The sequence below is a fragment of the Tamandua tetradactyla genome, chromosome 20 (assembly GCF_023851605.1).
Source record: "Tamandua tetradactyla isolate mTamTet1 chromosome 20, mTamTet1.pri, whole genome shotgun sequence".
Taxonomy (NCBI): Eukaryota; Metazoa; Chordata; class Mammalia; order Pilosa; family Myrmecophagidae; genus Tamandua; species Tamandua tetradactyla.
In genome coordinates this window covers 58,871,627-58,884,724 of record NC_135346.1, presented here as the reverse complement: position 1 = coordinate 58,884,724, position 13,098 = coordinate 58,871,627, and the positions used below count along the sequence as shown (strand labels likewise).

The following is a 13,098-nucleotide window of genomic DNA, read 5'->3' as shown; positions in this document are numbered from 1 at the left end:
TAAAGTAATCATGTTAAAACACTGAATGAAGCTGCATCTGAACTATGGTTTTGTTTGTTTGTTTTATTTTTTTATATATTTTTTATTTTTTATATTTTTTCTCTATATTATCATTTTATTTCTTTTTCTGTTGTCTTGCTATTTCTTTCTCTAAATCAATGCAAATGTACTAAGAAATGATGATCATACATCTATGTGATGATACTAAGAATTATTGATTGCATATGTAGAATGGAATGATTTCTAAATGTTGTTGTATTAGCTAGGGTTCTCTAGAGAAACAGAATCAACAGGGAACACTTGCAAATATAAAATTTATGAAAGTGTCTCACGTGACCGTAGGAACGCAGAGTCCAAAATCCACAGGGCAGGCTGCGAATCCGATGACTCCAATGGATGGCCTGGATGAACTCCACAGGAGAGGCTCACCAGCCAAAGCAGGAATGGAACCTGTCTCCTCTGAGTCCTCCTTAAAAGGCTTCCCATGATTGCATTTAGCATCATTAATTGCAGAAGACACTCCCCTTTGGCTGATTACAAATGGAATCAGCTGTGGATGTAGCTGACGTGATCATGACCTAATCCTATGAAATGTCCTCATTGCAACAGACAGGCCAGCGCTTGCCTAATCAGATGAACAGGTACCACAACTTGGCCAAGTTGACACCTGTCCCTAACCATGACAGTCCACCCCTTGTCAACTTGGCACCTATATATATATATCACGTTAGACTATACTTAATTTCCAAATGAAAAAAATAAGCACACATTTTTTCTTTTACCTGACAATACTCAACTGTCCTGCATATCACTGGAAACACATTAAATCTCTCCAGAATAGCGTGCAAATCCTTGGGCAACATTCATTCTTAAACTTGATATCTTACAACTTAAATAGTGTAACACAAACAAAACAGCATTACAGTCCTCATTTCTGTAACTGATCACGTGGTCGAAGTTCATATTTATCACTACCTTCTTCCACACCCATTCCATGTTCCCTTTCCCCTCAGCAAGCACTTCAGCTGGCCGTGGTTCTTTGCCTGGTGGGGTCCCCAAACCTTCATTCCTGAAGTCTCAGAACCATTAGTGGTCCGGCCTGGATTGTGTTGTTGCAGTTTTCCATTGATTTTAATCACAGGGCATGGTAGTACTAATAGACGCCCCAGGGGATCTCCTATATTCCAAGAAAACTCTTCTTTACCTCCATTATGTAGTTGCAGTCCTACTTCCTTCTGATAGTCAGGGTCAATTACCCCAGACAATAATGTAATCCCCTTCTTGGTGTGTTGATCCAGAGGCATAAGTAGCCCAAAGTGGCCAGGTGGCAATCTTAACTTTCAGTTCAGTGGTATCACTGTTGTTTCTCCTGGAGAAAGCACACCCCGTTTTGGAACTAAAACCTGTAGACCAGCAGAACTCAGGGTAGCAGGGACAGGAAGCAAAAATTTTCCTAGTGGATCACTAGGAGAAATAGTGAGTGGCACCACACCCATTTCCACCCCTTGGTTCCTGGACCCATGGATCCTGGCTATGGGACAAACAGCACCATACAGCGGACGCTGATTCAGAGCATACACAGCTTCCTGGAGAACATTACCCCAGCCTTTCAAGTTTTTGCCACCTAGTTGGCACCGTAATTGAGTTTTCAAAAGGCCATTCCACCGTTCTATCAATCCAGCTGCTTCTGGATGATGGGGAACATGGTAAGACCAGAGAATTCCATGAGCATGTGCCCATTCCCACACTTCATTTGCTGTGAAGTGTGTTCCTTGATCCGAACCAATGCTATGTGGAATACCATGGCGATAGATAAGGCATTCTGTAAGCCCACGGATAGTAGTTTTGGCAGAAGCATTGTGTGCAGGGAAAGCAAACCCATATCCAGAGTATGTGTCTATTCCAGTTAGAACAAATCGCTGCCCCTTCCATGAAGGGAGTGGTCCAATGTAATCAACCTGCCACCATGTAGCTGGCTGGTCACCTCGGGGAATGGTGCCATATCGGGGGCTGAGTGTGGGTCTCTGCTGCTGGCAGATTGGGCACTCAGCAGTGGCTGTAGCCAGGTCAGCCTTGGTGAATGGAAGTCCATGTTGCTGAGCCCATGCATAACCTCCATCCCTACCACCATGACCACTTTGTTCATGAGCCCATTGGGCAATAACAGGAGTTGCTGGGGAAAGAGGCTGACTGGTATCCATAGAACGGGTCATCTTATCCACTTGATTATTAAAATCTTCCTCTGCTGAAGTCACCCTCTGGTGTGCATTCACATGGGACACAAATATCTTCATGTTTTTAGCCCACTCAGAAAGGTCTATCCACATAGTTCTTCCCCAGACCTTTTCGTCACCAATTTTCCAATTATGGTCTTTCCAAGTTCCTGACCATCCAGCCAAACCATTAGCAACAGTCCACGAGTCAGTATACAAATGCACCTCTGGCCAGTTTTCCTTCCAAGCAAAATGAACAACCAGGTGCACTGCTCGAAGTTCTGCCCACTGGGAGGATTTCCCCTCACCACTGTCCTTCAAGGACACCCCAGAAAGGGGTTGTAATGCTGCAGCTGTCCACTTTCGGGTGGTACCTGCATATCGTGCTGAACCATCTGTAAACCAGGCCCGAGTTTTCTCTTACTCAGTCAATTCACTGTAAGGAACTCCCCAAGAGGCCATAGCTCTGGTCTGGGGAAGAGAAGGTAATGTGGCAGCAGGAGTGGAAACCATGGGCATTTGTGCCACTTCTTCATGTAACTTACTTGTGCCTTCAGGACCTGCTCTGGCTCTATCTCGTATATACCATTTCCACTTTACAATAGAGTGCTGCTGTGCACGCCCAACTTTATGGCTTGGTGGGTCAGACAACACCGAACTCATGATAGGCAACTCAGGTCTCATGGTAACTTGGTGGCCCATGGTTAAGCGTTCAGTCTCTACTAAGGCCTGGTAGCCGGCCAAAAGCTGTTTCTCAAAAGGAGAGTAGTTGCTACTTCTTGCTCACTAGGTCCAATCAACATGATATCATCAATATAATGGACCAGTGTGATGTCTTGTGGGAGGGAGAAATGATCAAGGTCTCTGCGAACAAGATTATGACATAGGGCTGGAGAGTTGATATACCCCTGAGGTAGGACAGTGAAAGTATACTGCTGATCTTGCCAGCTGAAAGCAAACTGTTTCTGGTGGTCCTTACTAATAGCTATTGAGAAAAAAGCATTTGCCAGATCAATAGCTGCATACCAGGTACCAGGGGATGTATTGATTTGCTCAAGCAATGATACTACATCTGGAACAGCAGCTGCAATTGGAGTTACCACCTGGTTTAGTTTACGATAATCCACTGTCATTCTCCAAGACCCATCTGTTTTCTGCACAGGCCAAATAGGAGAGTTGAATGCGGATGTGGTGGGAATCACCACCCCTGCATCTTTCAAGTCCTTAAGAGTGGCAGTCATCTCTGAAATCCCTCCAGGAATACGGTATTGCTTTTGATTTACTATTTTTCTTGGTAGGGGCAGTTCTAGTGGCTTCCACTTGGCCTTTCCGACCATAATAGCCCTCACTGCACGAGTTAGAGAACCAACGTGGGGATTCTGCCTGTTGCTCAGTATGTCTATGCCAATTATACATTCCGGAACTGGGGAAATAACTACAGGATGGGTCCGGGGGCCCACTGGACCCACTGTGAGACGGACCTGAGCTAAAACTCCATTGATCATCTGGCCTCCATAAGCCCCCACTCTGACTGGTGGACCAGAGTGACGTTTTGGGTCCCCTGGAATTAATGTCACTTCTGAACCTGTGTCTAATAATCCCCGAAATATCTGATCATTTCCTTTTCCCCAATGCACAGTTACCCTGGTAAAAGGCCATCGGTCTCCTTGGGGAAGACTTAGAGGAAGGTTAACAGTATAAATTTGTGGCAGTGTAACAGGTTTCTCCCCCATAGGGACCTGGCCTCCCCTTCATTCAACGGGCTCAGGGTCTGTAAACCGTTTCAAGTCTGGAAATTGATAAAGGGGCCGTGACTCTGTGTTTTTGTAATTCAGGTTAGACTTCTGTTCCCTTGACCTAGAACTCTTTTGTTTATACAGCTCCAACAAGAATTTAGTAGACTGCCCTTCTATTGTATTTCTAGGCACCCCATGATTTACTAGCCAATGCCACAAATCTCTGCGTGTCATATAATTTTGATGCCTCCTTTGAGTTTGTTGTCTATTATAATACCCACGTCTACCCTGTCTTTGGTGATTAAGTGCTGCCACCTGGGTTCTGCCAACTCGGGATCCTGTCATCCCCATTGTGTTTAAGGACTCCAGCTCAGCAACAGCAGTTCCTACAGTAATATCTGACCTACAGAGAAGTGCAACCACAGAGCTCTTGAGGGATGATGGTGCTAGTCTCACAAATTTATTTCTCACTGTTCTGGTAAAAGGTGCATCCTCTGGACATTCCTGGGGTGTAAGAGCAAGCTTTGCATGATAAATCCACTCTAACATCCCAATCTCTCTAAGCCTCTAGATCCCCTCATCTACATTATACCAGGGCAGTTCTGGCATTTCAACCTCAGGTAATGTTGGCCACCTTTTGATCCATGTTTCAACCAACCACCCAAACAAGCTGTTAACACCTTTTCTAACTGCTCTAGCTATAACATTGAATGCAGAATCTCTGCTTAGTGGGCCCAAATCAATAAATTCAGCCTGATCCAGCCTTATATTCCTCCCACCATTATCCCACACTCTTAAAACCCATTGCCACACATATTCCCCTGATTTCTGTCTATATAAACTGGAAAACTCACACAGTTCTTTTGGAGTATAACGTACCTCCTCATGTGTGATACTTTGTACCTCACCTTTAGGGGCCTGTTGGGACTTTAGTCTAGTTATAGATCTAGAAGAAAGGAGGGCTGGTGGGGGTGGGTCATTAAAAGAATTAGAAATATCTTCCAAGCCATTTGCTTCAGGGCTTTCATTTGCAGTTTCATCTGGTGAAGCAGGATTAATAACTCTAGGGCTAATCCCTTCAGGAGGAGGTTGGGTGGCCAATTCCTCAAGGCAGGCTGGAGGTGGGGCGGCTATGTCCTCAGGGCAGACTATTACAGGGTTATCTAAAGAAGGCTCAGCATGGTCTAGGGTTTCAACCTCACCCCCAACATCATTATCAATCCATATGTCACCATCCCATTTTTCAGGGTCCCACTCCTTTCCAATCAATGCCCTCACTTTAACGGCAGACACCATGCAAGACTGAGATTTCAGTTTACGTTGTAAAGTTGCTACTCTAACAATAAGATTCTGAGTCTGATTTTCAGAGATCTCAAGTCTACGGCTACAGGAAATAAGATTTTCCTTCAGGATACTCATAGAAACCTCTACATCTTTCAGACGGCGTTTAAGCTTCTCGTTTGAAGCCTTAAGCCCATCCCTTTCACCCTTTAATGTAGACAGTGTATCTAACAACAACCAACCAACATCTCTATAACTCTGATTTCTACAAAACTCTGTAAAGGTGTCAAAAACATTATTCCCCAGAGTCTGGCTTCGTACAAGCGAAGCATTAGGAGAATCGAATGATGATATTTTGACTATCTCCTTTGTCGACTCAGTCCATGGATTGGGAGTGTCATTCTGATTACGGGAATCAGAGTCCTTAGTGTCTCTGAGCCCAGTCAGAGTAGAAAACCATTCATAAAAACCCATTTTTAAGATTCTGTTCCTTAAGAACCACTCCTGGTACCAAGATGTATTAGTTAGGGTTCTCTAGAGAAACAGAATCAACAGGGAACACTTGCAAATATAAAATTTATGAAAATGTCTCACGTGACCGTAGGAACGTAGAGTCCAAAATCCACAGGGCAGGCTGCGAATCCGATGACTCCAATGGATGGCCTGGATGAACTCCACAGGAGAGGCTCACCAGCCAAAGCAGGAATGGAACCTGTCTCCTCTGAGTCCTCCTTAAAAGGCTTCCCATGATTGCATTTAGCATCACTAATTGCAGAAGACACTCCCCTTTGGCTGATTACAAATGGAATCAGCTGTGGATGTAGCTGACGTGATCATGACCTAATCCTATGAAATGTCCTCATTGCAACAGACAGGCCAGCGCTTGCCCAATCAGATGAACAGGTACCACAACTTGGCCAAGTTGACACCTGTCCCTATCCATGACAGTTGTGTTAGTTAATTTTTTTTTGATTAATAAAAAAAACCAAAATGGGAAGAAGGAAAACAGTCAATGAAATTAAATATTGAATATGAAAAAAAAAAAGCCCATCAGGTCAGGTTTAAGGCAATTCAAAATACCAGGGTAAGGAAGGCACTATATGTATCTTAGAACCTCATCTACTCGCGGAGATCAAAGGAAGAAAGGTTTATTTTGTCCAGAACCTAAGTTTTCAATAGTACATAATCTTACTCAATCTGTCAGGATAGCTCATTTAAACACCCAAACATAGGGAGCCCAGAATAAAAATGAGAGCCTTTAATCCTGTATAGCTTAATGGAATGCCTGGATACATCCCAGAGTATATTAAGTAGATAACCGAAACGTATTAGCAAAGTCACTTGATTGAAGGATGGGAGAAAAAAATGTGAAACTATTAAACTTTACCACCAGGGAAACCCCTACTACTGTATCAAACATTAGGGACACCCAAATCAATAGGCCAAGCCCTTGCTATTGAGGCTTACTCTTGTGAAGTTTATGTAGGTGGCAGAAAAGCTAACCTACGTATAGGTATGCATAAGAGTTACTTTCAGAGGACCGCATTTGTTGTTCAGATGTTGCCTCTCTCTATCTAAAGCCCACCTCTGCAAGTGAAACCACTGCCCTGCCCCTACATGGGACATGACATCCAGGAGTGAAAATCTCCCTGGTGGAATGGAAGAGGAGCCCCAGGGATTAGCTTGGCCCTGGCACTGTGGGATGCCATCCTGAACAAAAGGGGAAAAAGAAGTGTAACAAATAAGGTATCAGCAGCTGCGAGGGTTCAAATAGAGTCAAGAAGCTACTCTGGAGGTCACTCTTATGCAAACTTCGGTTAGACACTGCTACCTATTATAATGTGTCAAACCCCAACCAAAACCATTTCTACCAATCCTAAAGAATGCCTACGCCAATATATAAGATTCTACAAAGGTTCCATACACTAAGGTAACTTTCCAGAAACCTACAACCTTAAGATGGGTACCTAGACCAGATGAGTCTTGAAATGTAGAGGGGCCGGCCAGAACATCAACTAGTTTCATCCCCCTATCCCATATTATTGGAAGCCCCTTCAAACATGAAAAAGTTAGAATGGGCAGAGCCCAAATACACCTAAAGTGTGGAAGAAAGATCAAAGGAGATGATGGAATTATACAAAGAAGGTAGGATTTAACAAACGAGTATAACTGCTGTATCGTTACATTGATATTTCTTTTAGTCTACAGTATCTTAGAGCAGTGAGAAATAAAAACTTAAAATTGTGACTCTGAAATCTGTTCTACAACTAATTGCTGCAATGTACTTTTAAAAAATTACTGCTTTTTTATATCTATGTTATTTTTCTCAAAAAAAAAAAAAAAAGTAGAGAGTCTTCTGTGGTCCTGGTGTTAGAGTGGACCTAGGTGTTAACTGCAAGGGTTTGCTTTGCTTTGTTTTGCTAACAGATGTCTGATTTCCTCCTCCTAGTGTGATTTTTATCATGGCCATTTCCAAAGTATTTGAGCTGGGATTAGTTGCTGCGTTGGCCCACAGTGAACTTGCACATTCGTCACAGGGAGACCCGGATTTAAGAGGTGGCAACACTCAGTCCCAAGAGAAGTCTGCAACTCATCATCAGTATCTCCAGTTGGTGCCATTCCCAGGAATCCAGAAGAGAACTGTGACTCTGTACATCATGGCAACTGGCTCCCCAGGAAGTGTTCCCTGTGCAAATGCTGAGAAGGCTGGTTCACTGCTTCTCCCAGACATTTCTACCTCGTTGTGATGGCCATGTGATGGACGAGCCCCTCATGGCTTCCAGGACTCCAAAACTGGTGCCATCTGCATGTACCACTCTTCTGCTGGCTGCCTTCTACCTTTCTACCCAAAGTTATTAATCAACGTTTGCCTTTCTCTGGAACGAGATTAGATGCTGTGAAAATTTCATGGCAGCCTCTGAAGTTGCCACTCTAATATCATAACTGAAAGATGATCATTTGTTAATTACCTTGAAATAATGAGCATATTTCCATGATAGTCCCTAATACTTCCTTAAAGTACTAGTACTACTTCCACAACTCCACCCCCAGCCCTTTGTCCACACACACAATCAAAAGACTTTAAAGAAAAAAAAAAAAGACAGTCATATCTATATTGTGCCCTTGTCCTGTGTTTCTCAAATCATTACTGCTAACTGATGATAAGGAGTTAATATTTTCTTTCAAACAATTCAGTTCTGTCTCCAGGTTACTAAAGTCTAAAATCCTAATGTGGAACAGAAGATAAAGTTCTGAGTAGAGTCGATTAAAATCTAAGACAGTAATCTTTAAAAGAAATGGAAGGATGCCTTTGTTCCAGAGAGCCAGGGAAGAAAAGAGGAAGCAAATGGAGAGAGTGGAGAAGAGAAAATTAATTATTTGCTGTTTAGATTGATGTAGAGAAGCAAGTTTGAAAACTAAATTGAAGAGCAATTTTCTCTCACCTCTGTAAAGTCACATAAGACAAGAATGCCCCCTTTTCTCAAGGCATTGTAAGGAGGAGAAAGTCTCATTGAGAAAAAATTATATCTGAATTTCTCCCAGTAAGACTGGTTAATAAACGGTTTTCTTTCAGGCTATACAATTATTTTAACTGCTGTAGATGACAAGGGAAAATGTTTACAATATTTAGTTAAAAACTAGCTGATCAAACTAGATATTGTAAATCCCATTTTTTAAATATGTGGTGTGTTTTTGTATGCACAATAAAAATGGGAACTATATTAACCAAAACGTAAAAAAAAAGTCGATTGTGATGATAAAAAAAAAATTTATTCCTTCTAGCCTCCTATACTCTGAAGGAGCTAGAAGGAGAATTCTTAGAGGTTGGTATGGTAGCCCAGGACAAACTCTGGGATCTGTTCTGTAACTATTTGTTGAAGAGTGCTTTGAAAACTACTGCTTTCTTCTTTCTTTGCATTGTATATATGTTACATTAAACAATTTAAAAAGTTAAAAAAAAAAATGACCATGTACTGGGAGTCATAAAGTGCATCTCAACAAATATGAAATCATTTGGAACATAGTCTCTGACTACAATGTAATTAAGCTAATTAATCACAAAAAAACCCTAGATTTCTGCCATCTGTTTAGAAATTAACAACTATACTTTTAAATAATTCTTAAGTCAAACAGTAAATCATAACAGCTATTAGAAAACAAATTGAACTAAACTCCAGCATTTTTCAAAGAACAGCAAGAAAGCTGGTATGGCTGGAATAGTGAGCAAACTAGAGAACAACAGGAAATGAGGTGAGAGAGATGATACAAAGGAGAGGAGTGCATGCAGTAAAGTCTTTTTTTTCTAAATTTTTATTGGGAAATCTTCACACACATTACATTCTATATATGCTACAGTTGCTGGCTCACGATATCATCACATAGTTGTATTCATCACCTTGATCGTTTTTTAGAACAATCTGCATCAGTCCAGAAAAAGGAATAAAAAGAAAAAAATTTATATATACCATATACCTTACCCCTCCCTTGCACTGACCACTAGTGTTTCCATCTACCCTTTGCTCCCCACCCCCATTATTTATTTATTTATTATCCATATATTTTACTCATCTGCCCATACCCTGGATGTAAGGAGCATCAGAAAAAAGGTTTTCACAGTCACACTGTAAACATTATATCTTTCTACAATTGCCTTCAAGAATCTAGGCTACTGGAACACAGCCTAAGAGTTTCAGGTATTTCCCTCTAGCTACTTTAATACACCATAAACTAAAAAGGGCTATCTATATAGTGCATGAGAATAACCTCCAAGATAACCTCTTGACTCTGTTTGAAATCTCTCAGCCACTGAAACTTTATCTCATTTCTCTTCCCCCTTATGGTCAAGAAGGCTTTCTCGATCTCTTGATGCTGGGTCCCGGCTTATTTCTGGTTTTCTGTTTCACATTGCCAGGGAGATTTACACCCCTAGGAGTCACGTCTCACATAGAGGGGGAGGGCAGTGAGTTCACCTGTCACATTGGCTTAGAGAGAGAGGCCACATCTGAGCAACAAAAGAGGCTCTGGGGGTGACTCTTAGGCCTAATTTTAAACAGGTTTAGCCTATCCTATGCAGGAATAAGTTTCACAGACAGGGACAAAGCCCCAAATCGAGGGCTTTTGATTTGGTTGTCGCCATTGCTTGCAAGAATATCAGAAATTCTCCAAATAGGGAAGTTGAATATTTCCTCCTTTCTCCCCATTCTCCCAAGGGGACTTTGCAAATATGAAGTAAAGTCTGAAAACGCCCTTTTACTCTGAATGAGATAAAAAGCCTTTTAAGGGTTTGTTTTATAAGGATCGCTGAGTGCTGTATTGAAAACAGACTTGGGGGGAGGGGTGAAAGCAGGGTACTAGTTAAAAGGTTACTGCAATAATAATTAAGGCGAGATAAAACAGCAACATGGACCAATCTGGGATTGATGGAGAGGGTGAAAAGGAGATAAAGGAGACTTGCTAAAAGATTGGATATAGCTGCTAGAGTAAGAGGGAAATCAAGGATCACTCCAAAGTTTTACGCCTTAGCTACTGCAAAGTTGGAATTTTGAGTTATTAATATGGAGAAGACTATGGGAGAAGCAGGTTTGGGAAAGAGATCTGGAATTTGATTTTGAACAAGCATGAAATTCCTATTTCACAACGTAGTAAAAATGCCAAAAAAAAAGTTATTATATATGTGACTCTGGAGTTCTGGGAAGTGATCTGGGCTGGACATATAAATTTGGGAGACATCAGGGTACAGACAAAAGATCATCAAGATAGTGAGTACGGATGGAGGAGGTCTGAGTAGTGATTAACCCCTGGAGCATAGAAATAGGTAAGGATTCTTTTTAAATTGTTAGAATCACTTGACCAATAGATTCCTCAGTTCTCTTCACATTCCCTATAAAGAAAGGGGGAGGGGGAAAAAGGGTAAAGTTCTTGGAAACAAGCAATGTTAGTACAGCCTCATGGAGAGTAATATGGCAATACCTTTTGACTTCATACATTCACCCTAAGAAAATAATTCAAAAGAAGGAAAAAACTAAAGGCTAAAATACTTTAATAGCATCTTTAACTATAATAACAAAAGTAAAAAAAGGTTAAATACAGATTGAAATACCAGTAATCAAAGAAAGGGAGGGGTTAAGGGTATGGTATGTATGAATTCTTTAGTTTTCTTTTTCTTTTTCTGAATTGATGCAAATGTTCTAAGAAATGATCATGATGATAAATATACAACTTTGTGATGATAAAAAAATGAAAGAAAAAAGGCTAAACAAAGTTACAAGAATTTGCTGGCCTATTAAACAGTAAATTAAACATCATTACTGGTGGTCAATAAAGCATTTTTAGTAGAATCCCCCCAAAATACAGGGAATCCTTTTCCATCCCTAGCCAAAATGGATCTTGTTATTCTCTATGCCAACTTACCTTACCCCTACTCCAGCATATACTACTTCTACTCTTTGAAAGAAATAGGACAAGTAAGGGGACAAATGTGTTCATCTAGGACTGTTCTGCCTGTTATATATTCTATGATATATATAATCTTCTATGATATATTCACAGAATATATATCTTCTTTGATATATTCATAGAAGGAAGGAGAATCTGTCTCTTAAGTAGGTTGATTAGTAAACTGTGAGTTTTAGGATCAGAAGATGGTCCGGGCTGAATTATGAAGCAGAACAGCGTTTTTGGTCCATTTAGGTTAGAAGTGAGCTCCAATCTGCAAGGCTCATGTAGTATATTTCCTGTCCCAGAATGTTCCATGAACACAATACCTTCCCCTATGATGAGCAGTAGCTCTTGGTCACCTATCCAATGTTTCTGGGAAGCCAGAGCTCCCAAGACTCAGTTTGGTGCCTGGTTCTCGGTCATCTTGCGAGGCCTCCTGTCTGAATTTGCTTGAAGAGTGTGGATACAACATGGGTATCCTTTCCTACTCCTCCTTCTAACCCCAAAGCATTTCTCACATTCCATCTGTTCTCCTGGAAGGTAAAACCATCACTGAGGCAGGAAGGACCCGGGTTTTGGGGGCAGGCAGAGGATCCTTGTTACACTGCTGCTAGCTATGGGAGCCCTAGGGAATGGCCTGAGACACACCTGGTGTTAGGGCTGTCACAAAAAAAAACATGGTCACCCTTGGGTCTCTATGCATGAAGATTATGTAAAGGTTTTTATTTAAAATATACATATTTATTTATATATAAATGATCTAGATTATTTTCTTCTTTCTCTGAAGATACTTTCTTAAAAAATAAATAAATAAAATGAACTGTTCATAGCATTCCTGGCAGGGAGGGGAATCATTATGGGACCCATCATAAAGTCTGGGAGTTCTTTCCCAGTGGCCTCTTTGTTGTATAGATGTGGACTCTCTCTGTCTGGGCCCAACTCTGCAAGGAAAGTCACTGCCCTTCTCCACCGCGTTGGACTTGACATTCAGGGGTGAATGTCGACCTGGCAGCGTGAGGCATGGCTCCCAGAGATGAATCTGGTCCTGGCAACTGCGGGATCAACAACGATTTCTAGATGAAAGGGAGGAAAAGAGGCATTAAAAGATGCCTAATAAGGTGAGGCATTCATGGCCAAGCGAGACAGGGTGGAATTCAGAGGCTATTCTGGAGGCAACTCTTATGCAAACTCCAATTAGACAGTGCTGATTTGCCAGTTTGTTAAACCCCAATCAGCATCACTCCTAACTCTTAAGAACACCGAGGGCTCAAACTGAGACTCTATAAAGATTTCATGCACTAAGTTTGCTTTCCTGGAATCTATACTTCCCAGAGGGTTCCTAGTTAGATAAATCCTGAAACTCAGAGGGGCCAGTCTCTCCAAGATTACCAATTAATTATATCCCCCTATCCTTAGTGTCTACACCCCTT

General features: G+C 41.5%; 1 protein-coding gene across 17 annotated transcripts in view; it reads right to left on the bottom strand.

The window, feature by feature from the left end:
- The window catches only part of NSD1 (nuclear receptor binding SET domain protein 1), a 240,700-nt gene that overhangs the window by 133,820 nt on the left and 93,782 nt on the right, over positions 1–13,098 (bottom strand). The gene's annotated exons all lie outside the window — the stretch shown is intronic.